Source organism: Filicampus tigris, chromosome 4, assembly GCF_054856515.1.
Source record: "Filicampus tigris isolate MCC_2025a chromosome 4, RoL_Ftig_1.0, whole genome shotgun sequence".
Lineage (NCBI taxonomy): Eukaryota > Metazoa > Chordata > Actinopteri > Syngnathiformes > Syngnathidae > Filicampus > Filicampus tigris.
In genome coordinates this window covers 24720881-24745276 of record NC_141220.1, presented here as the reverse complement: position 1 = coordinate 24745276, position 24396 = coordinate 24720881, and the positions used below count along the sequence as shown (strand labels likewise).

General features: G+C 42.4%; 1 protein-coding gene across 3 annotated transcripts in view; it reads right to left on the bottom strand.

The window, feature by feature from the left end:
• The window catches only part of LOC147149066 (neuronal cell adhesion molecule-like), an 87380-nt gene extending 63935 nt beyond the window's left edge, over positions 1-23445 (bottom strand). The window contains exons 1-2 of one of the 3 annotated variants that reach the window (XM_086029482.1): positions 23226-23445; positions 20759-20897 (exon numbers count right to left, since the gene is read on the bottom strand). The gene's annotated coding sequence lies outside the window, so the exon portion shown is untranslated. Of the gene's footprint in view, positions 1-20758; positions 20909-23225 lie in introns of those variants that run through there. The other 2 variants (XM_086029481.1, XM_086029479.1) reach the window with 2 other exon arrangements.
• Between the last annotated feature and the right edge of the window lie 951 nt (positions 23446-24396).

The following is a 24396-nucleotide window of genomic DNA, read 5'->3' as shown; positions in this document are numbered from 1 at the left end:
CCAAAATGCATACATCCCCGCAGCACGGGTTGCCATTGAGTAAGTGATAGCATTTATAGGAAGGGAGAATATTACACACACACACACACACAGTGCAGCACCCACACCTGGACCGCTGAAGAAGCCCTTCTTATTTTAATGACCTCAGTTACTAAACCAATTATAGGCTCGGTAAACACCGACGATGAGGATGTGTTTTATGAATTCTAATCTTCCATTGGGCTGTTTTCCAAGCTAACCAAACCAAATGACATTAAAATGTTACACCACAAGAATACAACAACAATTGTGGCTTGAATTGGGTCCCAATTTCAAGTAAGATCTCTTTATGCTTCAGTTACGCCATGGCTAGCATTAGTTGTTGCTAACTAGCAAACGGTTCTCAACATGGTATAGTATGTGTGTAAAATTCTAATTGATTTATATGAGAATAGCATTATGAGACAGATCTTTTGAAGACGTTTCCAGTGATGCAAATATTGTTTTCCTGAGACAAATACTGAGAAAATTATGAATCTTTAAAAGCGGTAAAAGTGCACCAATTTCTGGCCAATGTCAAGAGGGGTCAAGATTTTAGGCGTGACCTTTTTTGTAGAATCAGCGGTTCAAATTTTCACAACTTTATCCTATTTTCAAAAGGCTGGCACCATTGGTTTATCCTAGCTTATGTTAGCACATGTTTGCATTTACAGTATATCCCTACAGTGCCTAAACCACTGCTTCTGAATTTTGGTTTGACTTGGCTTAGTTTAGCTTTCAGCATATCAACATTCACACTTTAATCACGTCCAACCTTTAAATGTGCAAACAGGGTAAAAGCACAACTTATCTTAGGTCAGAGAATGTAAATGTTGGCTTGCAAATAGGCCGGAAGACCAGTTTATCTTAGTTTATCTTATCTTAATATTGCATAATTACGATGTTTGAATTTACTTTCCTATCTTAACCATGTTCATTTTGTCTTGAAATAATAGCTTTGTTTAGCATATCGCACTTTAACTTTGACTACCCCTATCTTCAAAATTTGGCAAAAAAATAGCTCAGCTGAGCATGTGTTAACGTCACGCAAATGTTTGAATTTACATTTCTACCGTAACAACTGCTACTTACTAAGTGGCTGAAATAAAAGTTTACTTTAGTTTACCTTAGCATGTAAACATTCACACCTAAATTATTTCCACTTCTAGCTTGATACTGGACAAAAAAAGGACAGATTAGCTTAGTTTGTTAACTTCTTTCCACTGTTTGATCCTTAATTAACTAGATTTGCCATTAACTATTAGCTTGCCAACATGCTAAAAGAATAGCTTAGCTCCCGTTATCTTAGTCAGTCTTACTATGTGTCAGTTTACCGTCATACTTCAACTGCTGTCACGGTAACAGAACTTCTCATCTTATTTTAGCACGATCATCGATGTTCACAAAGCCTATGCTAGCCTATGTCGAGAATATACTGTTATCCGACTCGAGGCCAAAGTACCTTTGGTATTTATCGGGGAAAAACATGAAACTATTGATCAAATGAGCCATTAGCACTTTATTGGAAACACTTAGAAGCAAATTCCCTTCAAATGTTTGGTGAAAATGGATCTGCTTTGCTGCTGGCATTGGATAATGCACTCGTGCACTCTCGTGCGTCCATTAGGCTGTTTGACAGTCACCCGTAGAGTAAACATCAGCGGCGAGATTGTTTGACCTTGGAAGCCACAATCCCCGTTATTTTATTTTTTTTCTAGAAGCAGATTTCCGAGTAAAAATTGATGAATTGTCTCGCAATTTATTCACTTGGCTGTTAAGTACTCAGCGTATGCATGTGCGTGGCTGTGTGTGCGCATGCAGAGGGGGATTTTGAGGCATTTATAACAATTGCTCTTTTCTTTTCCCCAATCTGCATAATCATTGAGGTTAATTCAACTGCAAGCTGGTGCGCGCTATTGTCTTTGACCGTGCCTGCTGCCGCCGCTTGAATTAATACTTTTGTGTCGGACGAGCGCCGCCTCAGCAGAGTCGCAGAAAGAATTGGAGGGGAAAATAAATGTCTTGCAGTCGACGACGACAGCATTTGCGATTTACAGTTTCCCCGTGATATGACTTCTTCATATCTGCCTTTCCCGTAGCCTGAATGTGCTTGACTTTGCTACAAACATGATAAGCGCAATAATCACCGCAGTGACAGTGATAAGGAGGCACAGTGTATTCTTCACACAAAATTGAGCAGACGCTCCAGGCGTTATAACCTCGACAGGTAAATTTGACCTCTAAACTTTTGAAATCACATGTCCAACTCTTCAATGTTTCAGTACTTTTTGCACAACGTACTCTTCTCTAATAAGGAGCTAAAAGGCAAGAATAACCAACAGGTGTTTGATCCCTGAATCAACCAGTAAATCTCCAAGGATGTCTACCTCGAGGCCTTTCTGTGATTCTTCCAGTCTCTCTCAGTGGCCACCTCCCACTAAGAACATCCTGTTCCAGAATGGTTTCTGTTCCCTGTACCAGGACTGGAGTCCTTTTTTTTTTTTACTCTTAGCTGCTTAACATGTCAAGCACTGCCGTCATTTCCCTGCGCTATTGACGTGCTCGATCTGTGTCCTCGACATGACTGGCGACCACAAAAAACTTCAACGAGGCTCTTGGATGCAAGGATAAAACCAATACGAGTGGAGTTTGGCGACTGAAAGGGATTTCCACTGTACAAGTGTTGCGTCGGCAAGTGCCACCTGTCTCCAGCTCTTGAAATGACGTCTGAGATTATTGGGCCGGACTGCCAAGGTTTACCGACTCACCAGACGGTTTGCTGAGGTGATTTCGAGGCTTTGCTCTGCTTGAGTGCCTACTTAGTGGCTGAGGGTCATGCCGAGAAGGGGGGACTAAAGGGCGTTCGGAAAGCCACTTCTATTTTTTTTTAACAGACATGTTTCAATAAGGAATACGGGAGGGGCATATGTGAAGTACAATGAAACAAGTCTGCTAATAAAAAACAATATAAGTGCACAGTGACTTAAACATCCTAAACTTGCCTCAGTTTGGACAGTAAGTTCTTCTAAATACGACAGAATGAAACTGCGGAAATGAGGGTTCGGGTCTGTTTATATCTCAGAATATGTAAAAGGCGGCAGAATTGATTCCAGAGGAGTCTGAGGGCAGTAACAGATTAAAGATTAAAAATAGATACAGTGTAAGATTATATACAGAAATGTACGGGCAAATTACAATTTTTGTAAGATTCAGCACAACCCGGGGTTGACAGGTATGGTTCAATACTTTCAAAGGAGAGTTCCAGTTTTTTTTATGCAAGTAGGAATGTGCCGTAGTCGACCTAACCTAAAATAACGCAGTAGCAACATCATAATGTCGAAAATCGTCCCTCAAAGAATATTTTGGTCACGACCGATGTCATGGAAAAGACGCAGCAAATCAAGCAGCAGTGCAGGATTAACTACGCAATAAACACTCCACCATATCAGAACCCCTGAGGCCAAACATGTTGGATGGAAACTCTTCAACTCAATGACAGCACAATAAAACAAGAGACACACACACAAAAAAAAGCAGATAATCACGGGACCACTTGACTTTCGCTGAGTCGGTTTCACTTCTTTGACTCTTGATTTGTTGACTTTAGCGTCCGACATCGTAGATAAGAGCGCATTAACACGTTCATGGGATAAGCTTCATTCAAACAGGCAGGTGTTTGCCACTGGAAAGTTCATTTCACGCAACAGTAAATCGACAGAGCCCTGCAAAAAAATAAAAAATAAATAACACGGGCCCCGGGCCTAGCCAACATTTATGCAGCGTTTCTTCTCTCCCACTGCCTCTTCCTCCTTTTCCTTTCCCCTGCGCACTCACTGAGGAGTGGCAAGTCAAAAAGCTTCACAACAGTGGCAGGCATGCTGATCCCGGAGTGCTTTTCACATGGTAAACAGTTTTTGGGGCTGGAAACAGCATTGTGTGGTCATATAATACAGCATCTGCTTTATGGCATGGAAGAAATGCATTGTCACCGAGTGGCAATGAAAGAGCCATTGAAGGCTAGCCAAGATCTTTCACCCCCCCCCCGACGCAGAGGCTTTGACCGTGACACCGAGCTTGGAGGGTTGTGCTCTGATAAAGCCGCCAGCTACGCTGCAGCTGACATAGCTAAACGAGACTCAAGTAACCAAACGACTAACACGGCCTAATGAGCCTTTGCGTCAAATGTCAGTGCAATGCCGAGCGGCTTTGAACGCTGCAGCGAGTTCTCGGAATGAGGCAGAGGACACTCTGCGAATCCGGCCACGTGCTGTAGGTGTTACTGCCAACGAGTCATAAATCATCCAGCACAGTACGGCAATCTGCGGGAAGCCTCCATACATACTCTCCATCACAAGAAGTAGAGGACATTTGACAAGGCCAACATGTAGCAAAAGCCGTTGTGGCTACCATTTTAAAATGTTATACAGTACCCGAAAAAAGTATGGGAACGGCAAGGTCAATTCCTTTGCTTTCGTTGTATACTGAAGATATTTGGTCTACTGAAAACATTTGGGTTTCAGATCAAAAGATGAACATGAGATAAAAGGATAAAAGTTTGAAAAAAAAATAGCTATGCCCAGGGCTGTTCGATTATGAAAAAATATGAATTGATTATTTTGGTAAAAATTGAAATCACGATTATTCAAACGATCATTTATTTTTTGGTACGAAACAAGAACATGTTTAAAGATAAAAACTATAAAGACAAATAAATGTAAGTAAGTTCCTTTTGGACCAAACAAAATGTCTAAAATTTGCTATAAAATTAAAAAAAATATTTGCAAATGTATAAATTCAAGTATGATTTCCTTGTGTCAACATAGCGTGTTGGATATAAATAGAAATTGATAATCGTTTTTTACGATTATGACAATTTTGTAATCGTGGAGTGTAATAATCGTAATTGTAATTTAATTTGGATTAATTGCACAGCCCTAGCTAGCTATGCCCAATGTTTGTGCAAACGCTCCGATCGATTTACGTTCTTCTCTCAGCTTCAAAATGCTTTGCTTTTCCCCCATAGACAGCTCTCTGGTCTTCATGTTTGCTTAACAGCAAATGCTGTTTTCACAGGTGAAACCCAAAGCCAAAAACAAGCACTATCTAATGTTTAAGCAACAATCCAAACGCAACTATAAACAGACATCAGTCACATGTTCCAATACCTTTTTCTTACTTGAAAAGTGGGTGGGTTCAAACAAAAGGTGCTGTGTCCTGAATTGTTTAACACTTTTAAACAAGAAATAAAAGAAATAAAAGCTGGAATTCTGAACTTTTGTCTCATGTACATCTTACGATATGAAAACCCAAATACGTTCAGTATACAACCAAAACAAAGGAATTGACCTTGCCTGACTTACGTAGTTCATAAAGAATTAAGTGGACCGACACCACACCCAATGATGAACCACAACTAAAGCAAGGGACACCCATACGGACAAATGGGCTGAATTTGGAAATGGACCTGCCGTTCGGGAAACTCACAAAATTCCTGATGGCCACCACGCCCCTGTTGACAGGACAAAGTGGACAGCCTTCTACTCCATAAATTCCCACTGTCGTAAAGTTTACATTGCGTGAATGGTTTGCAACAGAGTGTGAGATGAAGAGGCTTATTTTGATGGTGCCTATTAGCAGCAAGAGCACTTTAACAAATACAAAGTCAATCAATGAGCAAACTTTTACTTGAAGTAAGTGTTCCAAACGAGTAGAGCAAAATGTAGGATCGATTCTGGTGGCCAGTAGTGATACCTGTTAATGACAACGATTATTTTCCCGTTGTTGTTTAGCTACACTGCACTGAGGGAGAAAACAGTAGATCAGTCATAGATCATTTAAGATCAAATTTGTATTCAGCGTACATACATGGATTGCATGTGAGCGTGACATAAAGAAGATTTTAACTCATTCACTGCCAGACATTTTCAGAGCCTCTTTTACCCTAACGTTTGAAAAAAATATCAATAAATTCCTGGGATTGAATGCCTGGACTGTGAAAAGACAAATAAATACGTCAATGGCACTGAATGAGTTAATTGTGCCTAATAGCAGCGAGAAAACCCCAACAAATCTAAAGTCAACTTAAGAACAAACTTTTCTTTTAGGGATTGTTCCCGCTAAGAAGGTAGGATCAATTCTGGCAGCCAGTGTACATGCCTGGTAATAATAAGGAAAATTCATGTGTGGAGAAGAATACAGTGAAACAGTCAAAGATAATGTTAAGTCAAAAACTGGACTGAAGCATCCAATAAGACTGCCCCGATGTCATCCCTGAATGTTAACTTTCCTTTTGCATGGTATTCGGATTGCTATGATGATATCGAGTGTTTCTCAATTAATTCTCTATTTGGCATTTTGGCTCGACAACACATCTCAGTGTTCAGACGTGATTTGTGACGGGTATTCAGAACAACGTTAGTGTTTCCATAATAAATCTGTTGTTGTTTTTTTTTTTTTATGTTAATCTTCTAATTGAGTTTTCCATGCATTCCAGTTCATTTGTTTTCACAGTGAATGTCAATTTCTGGCACAATAATCAATTGCCACAATAGACCGTGAACACTCACAACACATTTTTTTCCAGCCATTCACATCAATCACATACCAGCGTTTTCGCTAGTTTTAGCATCACAAAAACATAAATATGCTGAGGTAGCACTGGCTTGAATTGATAAGAGGAGCGGCGGAGAATGAAGGAGGTGTGAATGAAGGCGGTTCGGCACGCACTTGTCCAGTGTTATGTAAAAGAGCCACTTTTATACTATTTTACCATGTCTGATGTGGGGGGATTGGCAGCGTCAATCAAACTGAAGAGCTATGATGAGCTGTCTGTTTCTCTGTGGCCACCTACTCCATTTTGCTACATATTCAGCTCAATGTAGTCCAAAGAATACAAATAATTTGTCCTAGGTATCCATTCTAATATCGATAAAGGCCGGTATCATGTTATGGATATTTCTGTATCCATCTGCCCAATAGAGTCAGACAGGCTTAAGGCCAAAAGTGTTTGTTTTTTTCCTCCCTCTGATGATTGCCAAGGCTAACTTCACTAAATCCATCCATTTTCGGCAGCGCTTGTCCTCATAAAGGTCTCAAATGAGCCGGGAGCTCTCCCGGGTGACTTTGGACAAGAGGCTGAGTACACCCTGGACTGGTCGCCAACGACAGGGCCTTTATAGACGGACAGATCGAGAATTTAGTCTTCAATGAACCAAACATGCATGTTTTTGTGAATAGCGAGGAAATCGGAGTACCCTGAGAGAAAATGCAAACGCCCACAGGAAGGCCGAAACAGAGTCGAACCCCAAAACTCAAGATTTGTGAAGCAGAACTGCGAACCACAAAGACCGTGATCCTTGACTGAATCCAGAAAAGAGAACCCAAACGCTCGTCAAATTTAAACTAGCGATGCCCTGGAGACAAGTTAAGAGGAACACGGTAGCCTTCGCTCTCCGGTAGGTATATTGTTGCGTAAAATGAAAAGAAAGGATCCGTATTTTAATCCTAAAAGGATACCTATGTGAGGGGGTTAGAGGGCTGACCTAGTCTTTAACCCAACCGTGACCCGTCACATCTTCCTCACTTCAACCTTACATCCTTGAGATCAATAGTGGCCTCCTGTTGGGAGACCGTTGAGGCGCAATAACCGCAGTTAACATAAAATCAATGGACAGTCAATCAAAAGTCATCCTCCGGTTGGGACAAAGTGGAAGCTACTTTGTTGGCTTTTGTTCCAAGCTGAAGAGTTTTAGGCTAGGCTTAATTTGTGAACTGTTTCCAAGCCTGCAGACAGTTTTAATTTGACTTCAAAGCACAAGGGGGATTGCGAGCGACTTAGAGAAAAGTCAGCGTGAAATCATTTTTTTCTAAAAATCATTATCGCCCCGCAACACACTGCCGTCCCAGTAGCAACATGAGCTCCACCCTGCCGGTGCGCTGAACATTCAGACGGTCAGGCGACTCTCAAACTGCGATGTCACTTGCGTAATTTAGCCGTTAGGTCTTCGGGCACCCCCCCCCGATAACCTGATCCGACACTGTCCGTTCTTGCAGACGCTTTGGGCTGATTTCATCATCAGCCCTTCACTGCTTGCGCCGGCTTCAGATTATGGGAGTCTAGTTATCACTCTCTCCCAGGGTTGGGGGTTTGGATTGCGAGGCCAAGGGTAATCCTGAGGAGTTTGACTTGGGATGCCTAAGGCTTAATTAGATCTTTTTTTCACTACTGAGGGCCGTGGAGAATCCAATCAGTTCGACCTGCTTGCAGTTGCCATATTCTGGTCTGATTAGACACAGATCAGCAAGCAACGACTACGTTTAAAGGCTATGTGGGGAAATAAGGAATTTGTATATGGGTATAATGAACGCTAATAGTTTGCCTAAAGGCTGGATCAGAGAGTTTAAAGGAAAAACGGTCCTGGTCGTCTGATGGGTTTTTTTGCAAAATATCTGAGGACACGTTTGTAATTGCGTCGACTACACAAACAACAGGAGACGTTCTCATGAGACAGGCCACTTTAGAAGAAACTGGCGCTGGCGGCAACTTGACAATTGCACCGTCAGCTTGAACGAGTGCACTGAAAGCAAAGCATTTCACCATCTACGCAACAGAGTCCTTTATGGGCTTAATGAACGATGCTTTTTGCAGCACGGTTATCTTTGTGACACGATGAAAATGCACTAAAAAGTGCAACATTGGCAGAGAAGAAGGCCCTCTTCATAAGCCTAGTACATTGTAGTTTCATGGTTTAAAAAAAAAATCCATTTGCATTTTGAGTGGATTGATTTCCGATATTTTTTTTTTTTTAAAGCGGAAGTCAAGCCACACATATTTTTTTCAAGAATATGTTCTATGCGGGCCCGCTAGTTGAAACGAGTCATTCTGATAAATATTGCGTTTGTGGAATCTGATTTATTACACCCGTTTTTAAGCCATCTCCGGGAGCGGACATTTTGTCACTTCTGTCGACTAAAAATGACATCACAGTTGCTTAAGGCTCAGGTAACGACCACTCAAGGCTGACCTGTTTTCTGAAGCAGAGCCGTGATTGGTCGTTACCTGAGCCCTGAGCAGTTGTGATGTCATTTCCCTTTAAGTACTTTGTTATTCAAAAGAAGTCTAAACGGCTCTTAACTCAAGTCACAATAAGAGCTGGGCGGGTTAAAAGTACGTTAACATCATTTGGCATGTTTTTAATCGTTTTTCCATCGAGTATGGTGCTTATTCTTAGTCTTGCTACAAATATGTCTTCAAACTGTCAAAACACTTACAAGCGTTCTAAACAATTGGCTAGTCACGCCTGGCTGCATACGTCTTTCTTACACTTGCCTCTATTCAGGGTTTAACGGTTCTTTATAAAGTGTTTGCACTTGTAGTCTTTCGTGTGCACAGTTTACAATTGCTCTCAAGTACTTTTACTGTTGTAACCAATGTAAAAGCTCACTCGCCAAAATACTATGGCAGTGACAAGAATGGAGAACTAAATCACAGATGATAGCAACTATTATTCTTATTGATGTTTGGATGGAATTGGAAGAAAAGCAATTCATCCAAAGTAAAGCGAGCACCTAAGTCAGTGGAACAGATCAGAGTATCATCTGGAAAAGACCACTCGGCTATTTAAATCCCATGAGTACAAACGTAGCTTATAGAAGTGGCTTGAATAAATCCGTAAGCATTTTGAAAGCCCGCCTTCATTTCATCATGGAAAATGGACATTTTTACCGCAGTAGCACTTTTTAAATTTATAATAATCTAGAAAGCCTTTTTCATGAAAGGCTATCAACATCTAAAGAGCGCCCCTTGACATTGCCACACATTGACATTACAACTACAATCAAGACTTCTCGACCAGTAGCTGAGGAGAAAAAGACCACCTCAGTAAAGCATCACAAACGGCCAGTGAGTAAAAGTGTCCCATTTCTGCCTCACACAAGAGTCTGTGGAGGCGTTGTCCGTCTCGCAGTGAGCCCTTTGAGTACCGAGTGAGCTCAATGATGAGATGCGGTCATTGTGCCTTTTGCCCTGGGACGTCCCAGAACCATTCAACCTTGAAGTCACAAGCATTGGGTCGCCCCTGAACCAGCCAACCTTGAAGTCCCAAGAATTGGGTCGACTATACATGGGAAGTCTGTTGAATGTCCGCCAGCTCAAAACCAATGTAAGGGACACCATTCACCGCCAGGATCCAATCCGACAAAAGGCGGGATTGTGTGGCAAAAGAAATGTTTAAAAAAAAAAAAGAAATAAAATGAAACCGCCTCTTTCTGTTGCGGAGAGGTCTAAGAAGACGATTAGCAGTGTGGTTGTTGTCAGTGAAAATTGAGCAAACTACACAAAACAAACAAAGTCCCATTGGGGTCCATCCATCCATCCATTTCCCATTGTGCTGGTCTTCATAGGGTCTTGCGTGAGCTGGAGCCGGAGATAACTTCGGGTGAGAGAAAGCGTACATCCTCCATCAATGTATCCACGTTCCGAGGCTTGATTCTGATTACGTGACAGAAGTAGCAACGAAAGACCGTTGTAAACATAGGACCGCCTATAAACCAAGTACTACCCTATTCAAGAAGAATCCAAATAACTGAATCCAGTACCCCAAAGAAAGGGTATTTCAAATCAGGACATTGGGAACTTTTACAATGGAAACCAAACAATACTACTTAGTAGTATCAAAGCTACAAGGAATGCTAATAAATCAAGCTGCCATTTATCTATCCTCCACCCACCCACACAATCCCGAACCAACTCCTCCTCCTCTTCAGAGTCCGGTCTACAGCCACGAATTATCTCTGACAATTACAATCTCCCAGCTTCTAAAAATGCCTCGGCAGAAAACTGACCTCCATGAGATTACGGTGATTGCTCTTCCATAGTTTGCATTTGATCTTAAATTGCTTTGACACACTCGCATGCACACAAACACACATGCTCAGACACTCACACAGCACACGCTGTTTTATGGTGGTCCCCTTATGGGGGGGTTTCACCATAAATCATACTCATGGGAAAAGTTGCTCTCACAGGGCGGTTGAGAACAATCGTGTTCTTGGCATAAAAGGGTATGACGGCGATTGCGAAATGTCTCTTTGATAACATAATGATAAATGTACCGTCATTAAAATATATTGGTGAGTGTGATTGGTGCAAACGTTTGCACAAACAACAATTAGTCGTTTTCAAGTCATTATAGTTTTGCGATGACTCATTTTCCTACTTCTGTTTTTGCTAAATCAATAGTGCATTAGCCATAACAGGCAGTTCCTCTCTTGACTATACTCAAAAATGAACAATCCGTCAATCAAATCAAACAATAAATCAATGGAACTTCCAAAATGAGAATATTTGGAATCGGCACCGACCCAAGATTTTTCTGACCTCAATCTCCACAAATAGTCATGAAGCCTTGCCAAAGATTATCTGGTATATATTATGTATTGCCCCCCCCCCCCACCCCCAACCCGAAAGACAACATATCCGGACAAAACAACAGAGCCAGGGCCGTCATTGTATGATGTCCTTTTGATAACTCACGAGACGTGCCAATTCATTCTCTGCGCAATGGCGGGATCGCAGATCCAGACTGGGATTTGTTTACCATCCTGTTCCTTTGTCTCCCCCTGGGGATTTTTTCCCAAGATTCCTGGGGCTGTGTATGGGGAAGAGGAGCGAGAAGGGGGGGGGGGGGTGCGTTATAGGATGAAAAAGAGGGAAAGAAAGCCCCATTGGTTTCACCGGCATCTCGAGCCAAGCTGTCATCTCTCTGGGATTAAGGGCCCTTCAGCGGTGGCTGTCGAGCCGCTAACATGGTGTCTTACCCTCGGATGGATCGTGGGAGGGTCTGGGGGGGGGCATTAAGGGGCATGGCCTAAATAAGATCTTGAGGTCAGCGAGCCTTCTGAACCATGGCAAAGCCACTTTTGTGTTTCAATGTCAACTTTATTCATGAGCGTCTCCCACTTTCCACTTGATTCAATCGTTGTTGCGTCATGTGCTGAGGCAACTAGTTAATCTACGCCCCCTCGCCGCTTATCTCACAACGCCTTCCCATTTCTACAGGATGTAGGCTTCCAAGCCGGCCTTGTAAGAGCGCGGAAGCTTGGGCGGATTTCTTGGCAAGCCGGCGTTAGAATCAGAAAAAGAGCTGCGGGATACATTTGCTGAGCCATTAGCCAACAAAAGCGAGCCGCATCACAGAGTGGTATATGCAGACGCGCTTTGTCTTTTTTTTTTTTTTTTTCAAACTTCAGATTTATGCAAATAGGGGGAAAGCTTGAGCGCATTCAATCTCAATTCCCTGTAAATTTGGCCAGCTTCCCCCGCTGCCAGTAGAGTGCAGCCCATTTTCTACTCATGACAAGAAGGGAAACAGCGGCGCTTTGAGCGGGTCGTCACCAGGTCATCGCTGGCCCGCCCCTCCAACATCTGCTGCCCGTCCAGAGTTGGCCGGAACCACGGGTAGGCCGACGCAACGTGGGCAAGCAGTGCGTCAAACAGAAGCTCCGACACCCAAGTTTGTGCTGTGAACTTCATCTGACTGGGAGCTCTTTGTTCCAAATCAAGCACATGATCCAGCCCTCCGCCTCATCCTCCACTCGCTAAAAGCTTAAAAACACTCTTAGACTTCCTTTTCCTCACTCTTCCATTGGTGCCAAAGCATCCCGGTGTTCCATTCCTTTGGTCAAAGTCAGTTGACATGTTTACAAACTTGGTCCACTTCCACTCTTTGCGATCTCCGCAAGGTCAAATTCTCACTGGAACCAAACAAGAACAATCGTACAAGTTGGTCTTAGAGCGGCTTACTTGAGCTGAGCTCGGTTTTGATAGCTGTGTTCATACCTGACCAAATGAATCAAACTAGAGTTCTGCCAAAACAATTTTCGGTTACACCCATAGTCCATATCAACATCTTAAGTCAAGTTTGATTTTTGGTGGGGGGTCAGATCTCTTGGTCATAAAGACACAGTAAAACCCACAACAGCACATTCCATTATCTCGACTTGAAAAGAGAGCTGTTGTCACTTAAAAGCATTTGTTTGGACACAAAAGAGCATCACTAATGCTTTGTTCCGCAGTTAAGACTGTAATAACCTGACACGGGCGATAATGGCGTTCCCAGGGCAACCTGCATTGATTGAGCTTGACGACTGCCACGGTGTAAAAAGCACTGATGTAAAGATTGGGGTCATCCAAGGACTAGCACACCATATGTCAACATCAGCTATTGTCCGAAAGCAGAAGCTACTCTCAAGTAGCCATCTAACCTACCAAGCAAAACCCAACAATGCCTGGAACTTCTTATTCGTGTTGACTGGCTCATGTAATTATGGCCTTGTGAAAGGAACGTGAAGAATGAGAAGCAAATCAAGTTGTTTTCCCTCTGCCTTTTGCAGAGAAGCACCGACAAACAAATGTTTGTGTTTTAGTACCAAAACTGACATGTGAGAGGCAGCATAGTGCCACAGAGCAGCCATAATGCCCCCAAAAATACAAAGAAGATTAGTAGTAGATAAAATACAAGAAGCTAGGCTACCTGTTATCGATTAACTCCAGTAAATTGTGGTCACTTTTAAAGCGGAAGTCAACCCAAACATATTTTTTTAAGGAAAATGTTCTATGCAGGCCCACTATTTGAAACACAGCTTTCTGATTAATATTGTGTTTGTGGAATATGAGTTCAGCAAGAAAATCTACCCGTTCTTAGCCATCTCTGGCGGCAGCCATTTTGTCACTTCTGTCGACTGAAAATGACATCACACACCCTCAGGGCTCAGATAACGACCAATCACAGCTCAGCTTCAGAAAATAGGGCAGCCGTGATTGATCGTTACCTGAGCAGGTGGGATGTCATTTTCAGTCGACAGAATTGACAAAATGGCCGCCCCCCTGAGATGGCTAAAAACGGGTGGATTTTGCTACTTAACTCGTATTGCCTTGTTTCAACTAGTGGGCCTGCATAGAATATATTCTTTAAAAAATATATATTTGGGTTGACTTCCGCATTAAGGGAGGGAAAGGGTTCAAATTTGGGCCAATTTTCGGTATGTGTGTAACCAGCTTAACAAGCCATAACACACGTTGCCATTTTTGGGTGCTTACTGACTAAATTCATCCAAACTATTGATGAGCCCATCCATCTCCCAGTGATGTTTTTTCCAAATTAGCTAAGCAATCAGCGGTTCTTCAACCAGAGTCAAGTGTCTGCGTTTTTTTCCAAGGAGGACATGCCAGAGCAGCTGCGGATTCTTTTCAGCGCTGAAAAACACATAAATCACCTCAAATCAGTGTTTATGAGTCACCTGTCACCATCCTCTTCTGATAATCGGCTGGAGCATGTAAACATCAACAGTTGCAGCTGTGCGGAGGCAGAATCGCAATGGCGTGTCAATCCCCGTTAGACTTGATGCCTAACTGAGTGTGAAACTCAAATTGTGCCCACCAGCTTGCAACCATCGAGAACCCCATTCACACCGTGTGTATGAGATGAACATGCAAGTCCTTCTTTGCATGTACTCATCTGCCCCCTGCATAGATTTAACAGTGTTCAGTCAGCCAAGAATAAGGGAGGTTGGATTTAAGGGGGTGGGGGGGGGGGGCTTCTATTCCCTCTGTGCTCCTCTAATGAGGGCCTCATCAGTCCCAAAGACGACAAACACAGGCTGTGAGGGTCCAGGCGATGACAGTGCGCTGTGTCTGACTGGAGCCCTGGGAAGTCACGCCCAGATCACTGGTGACACTAATGGATCCGCATGGGCCTGCTCATCAGTCCCCGGAGATTTGGCCCCGACATGGCAGAACGACACTAGGCTGCTCTAGATTGCGTGCATTCAGGACTAGCGCACATGTCAACAGTCTATCGGTCAGTGAAGATGAAGTGACCAGTGATACAGGATTTGGACTATGAAGGGATTACAGCATAAAGGGTCAACTGTATTATTTGGGGTTGAATTAGTGGAAAATATACCTACCTTGCATCATGTTTGCATCAACATGCCCTAAGCCCAACTATTTTAAAATTCTATTTTAAAAACCGCGTTTTTGCCTCTATGCAACGATATACCAGGTGTGCACAAAGTCTCACAACGTATCACAAAAGCAATTGATGAGCTATGTTAATTATATTTGTTGGATGTACTCAGTTAATATCAAAGTTTGTAGTCAGATTGTGGGATACATAATATTGACAACATGAGGGAAAAGATAATTGATTTCATTATTTGCCAGCATCGATGTGGTTATGCTGCAGTGAACATGGCCAGAAATCGAGTAACGTCTTGCTGAGCTTTATAACTGGACTGCAGGCGAAAGGGATGCAACACCCGAGATTGATCGGCAGTCAATCACAGGGCAGAGAATCAGAATAAGATTTTAAATGTGCATGTCATGTCACATTCACAACTATGGACTAGGGATGGACCGATTAACGTCCGGGCCTGTTATCGGCGCCGATATTCAGCATTTTGATGAATATTGGTATCTGCCTTTTTTTCAAATCTGATTTTCAGTTAACTTTATTAAAGATTCTACTGACCCTGGGAACACTCTGCACCGTTTGGTTTTGTTTAAAATCAAAACAAAGATAAGTGAAATTTTAACATTTCTGTCATTTTGAAATTTTGGACAACTTTATTTACTGTTGAAAACTACAGGGAGAAATTGTTTACGTTTTCATGTAACTTTTGAAGACATGTTGAGGACCTTGGGCGCTCCCTGAACTTTGTTAGAATTTTACCACAAAGATGCATATTGTCAAAAATGTACAAAAATAATAAAAAACATCAACATTATGCAAATCTAAAAAAACGTTCAACAAACATGCGTAAAATATTTTTCAACAAGGCTAAGAATTCTATTTTGTTTTATTTTTTGATGCCAATATTTTTCTTTTTACTGAAAATGAATATCGGCTCTCGGCCTCCTTGCCTACTAATAATCGGTATCGGTATCGGCCCTAAAAAAAAAACATATCGGTCTATCTCTACTATGGACCATGTATCGTCAATGAACCTAACATTGAATGTGTGAGGAAGCCATAAGTGAAGTGAAGTGAGGTGAGATTAACCGGACTGTTTCCACAAAGGGCATATTTGACTAATCAAACTGACTCCTTGAGCAAACAGATCAGCACATAACAAGCCTCCGGGTGGCATACCACTTCCTCTCAGCAATGATGCCCTCCACGTCAGCACCAGTGACACAGAGTAACTCTTCTCTGTGAGACACCCATGGTCGGCGGCGGTCACCGTGCCACAGACGGCGGTTTACAGAAGGCGCCTTGATGACAGTCTGCATGCCTTCGCCAACTCACGGACTGAAATCGGTGGCATTTTACCCTCCAACGCCCAAGCTTTTCCCACAGCCCCCTCAGGCACTGGTTTTCAGGCCAGCAGGGTGACTGACTGGTGCTTCCATAATAACCCCCAACTCGTGCATGATAATCCCTCGGTTATGCAAATCCCTCCGCATCGCCCCCCACCATCACCACCCTGCCGCCTGGTGCCAATTGCAGCTGCTGTGGGTGAAAGTAAAGATGGCAGCTTGATGTAGGCCACTATCTTGTCCTGATTTTCCATATCATGTCGGAGACCACTGTGATACAATTACAGACCTCTTTCTATTTCGGTCTTTCTTAAAAGGAGAATCAACCCAAACATATTTTTTTCAAGAATATGTTCCCAGCAGGCCCACAAGTTGAAACACAGGATTCTGTTTAGTATTGCTTTTGTAGAATATGAGTTAAGCAGCAAAATCCACCTCTTTTCAGTCATCTCAGTGGGCGGCCATTTTGTCACTTCCGTCGACTGAAATGACATCACAACTACTTAGAGCTCAGGTAACGACCAATCATGGCTCAGCTTCAGAAAACAAGTGAGCCGTGATTGGTCGTTACCTGAGCCCTGAGTGTGTGTGATGTCATTTTCAGTCGACAGAAGTGACAAAATGGCCGCCCCTAGAGATGGCTAAAAACGAGTGGATTAACTCTTATTCCACAAACGCAATATAAATCAGAATGCCTTGTTTCAACTAGTGGGCCTGCATATTCTTGAAAAAAATATGTTTGGGTTGACTTACCCTTACGTCAAATCCTCGCGTTGTAAAACCGGTGTCAAACGAAACATGTCAATCTTCATTTACCTTAGCAATTAGCAGGATCTTTCCTCGTGGTCCCTTGATGAGAATGATACTTGTCAGAAATGTATCTTATTCACGGAGGCGATGATTACAAACTTAATAGATACTCTGCAACATGTTTAACCGCACTAGTAGCCAGCAGCAGCTCGTTACTAGCCAGCTGCTGCGCCATAAATAGCACAGAGCTTGCCTCTACCTACTTTCACTGAGGTGACGTGAGCGCGTCCATCCCAGCGAAGCTTTTTGGAACCATCTTGGCTGGTTCAACTGCTTATTTTGAGCCCTGCGTGTGTTTAAAGCAACCAGCTAGCCTTTACTCTGTTAGCTTAATGGAAAATGCCACAGACATGGGCTAACTACTGAAACTTGTATCTCAAGACATCACTGTGTATAATTGCTGACTTCATGTTTGAGTACAGTAACAAAGTAATTGTACGTGATTCAAATCATCAAGCAATTGTACTTTGTTACTTCCCGCCACTACTGTACAGAGAAAACCCATCCAAAAACCCCGACAACTACAAGTGTGTCACTGCCTGTTTTTACATTCAACTAGACATAAGGCCCCCATAGTAGCGGGGATACCGTTATCTTCTTACACAGATTAACAGTAGTCTGCACGGGGTGCATAAACATTACTAGAAAGTGTGTCAGTGCGTTGAGAGAGCAGGAGGAACAATGAAGCCAGGGGGGTCATTCGTATTGGCATTAATGTGTCTATTTGAACAAGGAGCGAAAGTGTGCAGCCCAAGTGTGTGTGTGTGTGTGTGTGCGTGCGTGCGTGTGTGAAAGTGTCTGGGGATGAGCGGGAACATGGGGTAGAAGCTGTCAGAAAGAAGGTGGAGGAGGAGTAGGGGGGGGGTGTATGATAGTGAGGACCCCCTTTGACTGAAGCTTTAACCAGACAGAGGGATGAAGAGGGAGGGAGGGAGGGGAACTTTACGGGGGTGGGACTGCGCAGTTGTTTTGCAAGGGGGAACACACGGAACGGGGTGTGTGGTGAGGCTCATGGGGGAGAGGAAAGGGGGTGGCGGCGGTGATGGCAAGGGCCTTTCATCAGATTGAGGAGCAAACAAATGGAGAGATAGTCGCAAACAAGCCGTTGTCACGAGTGAGTGGTGATATGAACATGAGGGGGAATTAAAAATGTGGACCAGAAAAGCAGCTTAGAGATTTGTGTGTGCGACTTTTTCGGCGACAATGGGCCAAAAAACAACTGTCAACTGTCAATGTCTGTGTATGCCTATACGGAAAGTATATACTAAACCCAGACACTTTACTTGATAGCATTGAGCTATTTGTCGATAACATAAATACCACAGATATATGGATACAATTGATACCATGGGTCAATAAATTTGAGACCGCAGATTGACAACATTGAAACCACAGATCAGGGGCGCCCAGGTCCAGTTTTGGAGAGCCCCTATCCAGCCTGTTTGAGATGTCTCCCTCCTCTAACACACGTGATTTAAATAATCAGCTAACGATCCTGATCATTAACACTGATCACGATCAGATCACGATTCTGATCATTTGAATCACGTGTTAGAGGAGGGAGACATCTAAAACAGGCTGGATAGGGGATCTCGAGGACCAGATCAGATCACGATCCTGATTCGATCAAAATCTAGATCATTTGAATCAGGTGTGTTATAAAAGAGGGATACATCTAAAATAGGCTGGCTCTCGAGGACCGGACTTGGGCACCCCTGCCATAGATGGATACTATTGATGATAAACATTGATAATACAGCTGGATATTATTGACAACATAAATGGATAATATCGATAACATAGATAGACAAAGGCGGCACGGTGGTCGACTGGTTAGCACGTCCGCCTCACAGTTCAGAGGTCGTGGGTTCGATCCCGGCTCCGGCCTCCCTGTGTGGAGTTTGCATGTTCTTCCCGTGCCTGCGTGGGTTTTCTCCGGGCACTCCGGTTTCCTCCCACATTCCAAAAACATGCATGGTAAGTTGATTGGATACTCTAAATTGCCCCTAGGTGTGATTGTGAGTGCGGATGTTTGTCTCTGTGTGCCCTGCGATTGGCTGGCAACCAGTTCAGGGTGTCCCCCGCCTACTGCCCAAAGACAGCTGGGATAGGCTCCAGCACGCCCCGCGACCCTTGTGAGGAGAAGCGGTACAGATAATGGATGGATAGATAGACAACATTGTTACCACTACCACTGACAGACAAACTTTGCAGGCAGATGGACAGACAGACTGATCAAATGTTGTGTTTGTACAAGTGTCCAAGCATTTGTAGGATTTTAGAAGTGTTGTCTGTGTGAATTCCAACTCACAGCATTCGAGTAATATCGCCCCAAGTGCTCGTCGCACAGTACGGTCAGGCACTGCGTCTGCGCTTTCAGTCTTTTCAGTTTCTAAAGCGTGCGATTTTAAATGGTCGCCGACTGTCGAACCAATTCAAGGAGACTAGCGAATCCAATGCTAATGCTATAAACAAAACAATGCGCTTCCCTTATTATGTGGACCTTTATCTGTGTCGAGAGCTCAGAGACTTTTATACAAACACACCGGCGACATTCATATCATTTAGCATCATAGCATCAACCACACTTTTTTCTCTCGATGGGTGAGCTGGTTGCCAACCTTGAAGAAGGCCAAGGCTTCAACCAAGATTCAAACCCTCAACCTAGAACCGTGAGGGAGATATGCTAACTAGCTAACCACAAGCGTGCTGCCCAGCATTATAACCCTGCATTTATTTGGCTGTTTTGCTGTACATAGTGTTATGTTACTATTCCAAGACATAGCCTGTCACCATTTCTTTATTGCATCAAGGCACAATATTTACATAAGAAACAGTTCATGGCACACCACTAAACAAGAATGTCATCAAAAAAATATATACATTGAAAGCGTGATTATCGTTTCAATTTACTGTTCTTAAAATCAGGGCATGTTTCGTTAACCCCAAAGCTATTATTTTATTGTACGAACAGAAAGAAGTAGATAGTCTACTCAGGTTACCTTCTGCAATCTAGTGAAAGAGCTTTTAATTGTTCTGCCTGTCACTATACATCGCTGTCATGATAGCTAAACGAACAAATTATTTCGGACCGTCTGAGTGAAATTGGCTGTCTCACGTGATACACTTGATGATTTTTAACGGCACAGTGGTCTGGGATACACTGTGGTCGTCTTCTATGAATACTTTGAAAAATTTTACTACTTTTTTTTTTTTTTACCATTTTTGGTTGTAGAGGTTCAAAATATTAGGAACAGCAGCGCTCAGTAGCAGAGAACTGTGAACCACAATACGAAACTGAGAATGATTCATATTTCCCTGTACATCAATTCAATTCCTCCTGACAGCACACAATCCAAACAGTGCAGAATGATGTGAACGAAATGGAAGCTATAAGCTATAGCATAGTTATTCTGCTTTAAAATAAACGTGCAATTTCGTTAAAACGCGCACGTATAGGGATGCTTCACGTCATTCGGTGGCTTTTGCAGAAGCTGGCTGCCTCTCTCGTGCACAAACTCTTGACAGCGAAAGCAGCTTCCACGTGTTTTTTTTTTTTTTTAAATACTATAATACGCATACATAATGAAGCGTGCAAATCAGCGGGCTTACCTTGCTATCACTGGTCCACGCGTGGGAGTGTCCACTGGAAGAGATGCTTTCTTCTCCTCGTCTCCGGATGGAGTCCCGCTCGCCGCCTGCACTCGTCTTTACACGGATTCCTCTCTCTCTCTCTCTCTCGGCTCTCCCCCTACCGCACGCACGCACACGCGCACACATTGACACATACTCACAGCAACTCGCGGGGACGCGCAGCTTGCTCTCCGGGGCGCGCGCTGCTGGTTTTATTTTATTTATTTAGTAAATGCTCAAGTATCACAGATGGACAACAGCTGGGCGAGTTTGAGGATTATAAATAATAATAAAATTTTAAAAAGTCAAACGTTGTCTTTTTAATGCACATTAATGGCAGGAGTGCATTATTTAATCCCAAGGGCAACATATAACTATCAATGAAATTATTCTCGTCTAAAAATAATAATACCGGGAAAACTGTTACATTTGCTCAATTTAGGTACACTTACACCAGTGCTATCTTTTATTCTGAAGCGGTAGAAACAATTTACTTTTTGACACAATTTTTTATTTTTTATTGTCGTTTTTTTTAATCATGCAATGTCGTTTTTGTGATCTATGTCCATCTGTTTATCAACAGGCACTTCCTGATTCAAAGAAAATGACATAAAACGACAAGACCAATCTTCCCATAGTGAGTAATATAGAAAAAAGTAACCTGTAAAAGTGGAAAAAAGTTTTTTCATTTACTGAATATTTTCAAAATGTAACATGATTACAACAAGCACCTGAGACTCACTCATTTGCATGAATGTACCTTCATTGAGATCGCCATAAAACTGAACGGCTTCGCATTGGTGAAAATCGGTTGTGCAATTGTTGCCTTTTCCTGACCAACCGCAACCAAAATAATGTGGAAACCAGGCCAAAGTATTCAATCACTCTTGCACAATAACAGCTTCATGTGTAAGGTTTTGCAAACACGACTTGGGAGATTCACTGCATTATAAAATACATGAAGTTGGAGGTACCACAGGGGAGGTCTCTTGCAGTTATTTGGAAAAATTAATCGGTACTTGTGTTGTGCTGGTAGCCCTTGAACTTAAACGAACCCATTTTGAGTGTCCTCAAGCATGATATACGTGGGGAAAATTAAGGGAATCCCTTAATGAGATATGCAGACATCTGGAGGCGGCCTGAAAGTTGAGAGGAAGACATTTGCAGTTGGCTATTTACAAATTCACTGATTCTCAGATTTGCACAATCTCTGCAGGGCTCTTTATAATGCCCAAAACGCCACAAGATGGTAGAAAAGCCCTATCTCATAGTACTAATTAAGTCAAGGAAGTATGTTGAAGTAATACGTCTCGATGGCTTAAAATCTTTGCATGTTGCGGTGAAGCTAAGTTTAGCCTGGGTTGTTAGTGGAAGCTCATCTCATATGTATGTTTTTGCACTGCTTTGTGGCATTTATTTTTATGGAGTAATGTTGCAAGATGAGTTTAAAATGTGTTTTGGGATCATAGTGTGTGGTTAAATTGTTCAAGCCTTGAAAAAAAAAAAAAAATGGACTTTGTTTTTATGGACAAGCTTATTCTGGTGTGAGCGCCTTGGCCACCTAAGGGCAGTATAATACAATATTGATAGAGCCAGTCTCAGCTCCCAGTAAGCTGCAGTAATATTAGTTGTTCTTCACAGAGGATAAAGACCATACACTGGACAATGACTATATACTCTTGCTAGTAAATTTCAAACTGCTGGCAAGACTTGAAAGTAGCCTCACTTCTTTTCTCTCCCCCACGGGTCTGTGGCCAAAGCCACTCCACTCACTAGACATGAGACGTACACTGTATGTTCAAGCTGATCTTATGTTGGGCTTGCACCTAACAAATTTAACAGTTTCAGACTGAAAACTGAAAGTCAAAAGGAAGTTTTTGAGTTTTACTGGAGTCACTGTCACCTCGAGCATTTTAGTGTAAGTTGGCAATCCCAGCTATTTTTCATGAAGTCTTTTCCTAGTACGTATTGGACTTAGAACAGTATCAAACGTGTTTAATATTACTTTATCACAAGTCTTTCAGTCTTTGTGGTGATGTGACAACCAGCAACTGATAGATGAGCTCTAACAAAACCGGAAACGGGAAGCTTTGCAACCAATAACGAGAGCGGACAGGCCAAAACGTTAGCATGAGGGGGGAAAAAACGCCCCAAGTACCTACTTGTAGTCTTGTAAATAGTGACCCTTTAAAATCAGTCTTTCTAAAACCTCAACCTGAGACTAGGCTATGAATAAAAACTCTACAACTTATCTTGAGTGAGTTGATTGTTTTCCAAGGGTCTTTCAAACCTTCTCACTCTTCTGATGGACAAGTTGCTTTAGCCACCGCTGCTACATTGCTAGCATTGCTTATTCACAATGGACTACGCTAAATCTTGCCGGTTTGATGTCGTATTTTGGGGAATTCATAATCAATTAAAATTCAAAAACAGGTGGTATACTTACCTGTCAAGCAGAAACACAGCTAATTCCATGTCAGTTCCGGATACTTGTGACTGCATGTGACCCCGGCCGCCTCTGGAAGGCAGCTTCTATGTGAAAGAAATCCCCGTCACATAAGTTTACCCTTGTTTTGTTTTGAGAGCTGTCCAATTTCTTCTTTTGAACTTTTTCTACTAACTTGAGGTAAACAATTTGGCTAAGGAAATAAGTTGCCATAAGGCAGCTGGGTGTGCACAAAATGATTGACAACATCTCATTGGTTGAGCCTTCTGTCTCTGATAGGCTAATCTTCCTCAGGCGCGGTGTGTTTTAAAATAATTAAAATGAAAAATTAGAGGCATAAAATGGGGCCAGAGATGGGGGATTTAAAAAAAAAATATATATATATATATATATATATTCTGTCAGGTCATATGTACAGTACTTTTAACATATATGACACACTTTTTAAACTGGTTATAGTGACCATGACACAGATGCTATTTGTTAGCATTCGTTTCTAGTTAAGCGTTAGCATTAAGTTAGCAGACATTAAGACAAAGTTTTGTGTTGTTTATTTTAATACACAACGTGTAATTCTTTAATGTTTAGTTTGATATTGAACCAACTAGGAAGCAGCTTGAAGTCTCTTTTTTTTCTAGAATTGTTCAATATCTAAAAAGATTACACATTTTTTTGCTATTTGCTGGAGTTATGGACCTAGCCTTGCCAGAAATAGCAAAAAAAAAAAAGAAAAAGAAAACTGCAAGTGGTGTTTAACTGTCCTGTGCTTAATGTCCACTTCTATGAAACAGAAAGTAGACTGTTAGCATAATGTGGTACAAACAACAAATGGGTCATTTCAGGACACTGTTTGTTATTAAGTGCGTCACTCCTTTTGCAAATGAAACTAATGTCATATCTTCCTTTGGTATCGGTCATTTGTTACAAAACTAATTAAGTGCTGATGAGCTGGCTTTATTTGCTGCAGCTTGAGGTGTAATGGGGAGGCACTTGCTTACATCGGTTAAGATAACAACCAAATGAGGCAGCACAATTGTGGCGTATGTAGTCTGGGTGTCTGTGCCCAAGGTGCAAATGAAAAATCAAATTAGAGATGCGATCCCAGCCAGGGGAAAGACGCGAGTTCGTGGGTTGGATGGGTTTACATCCGAAGTGGATGCATTTCCTCTTC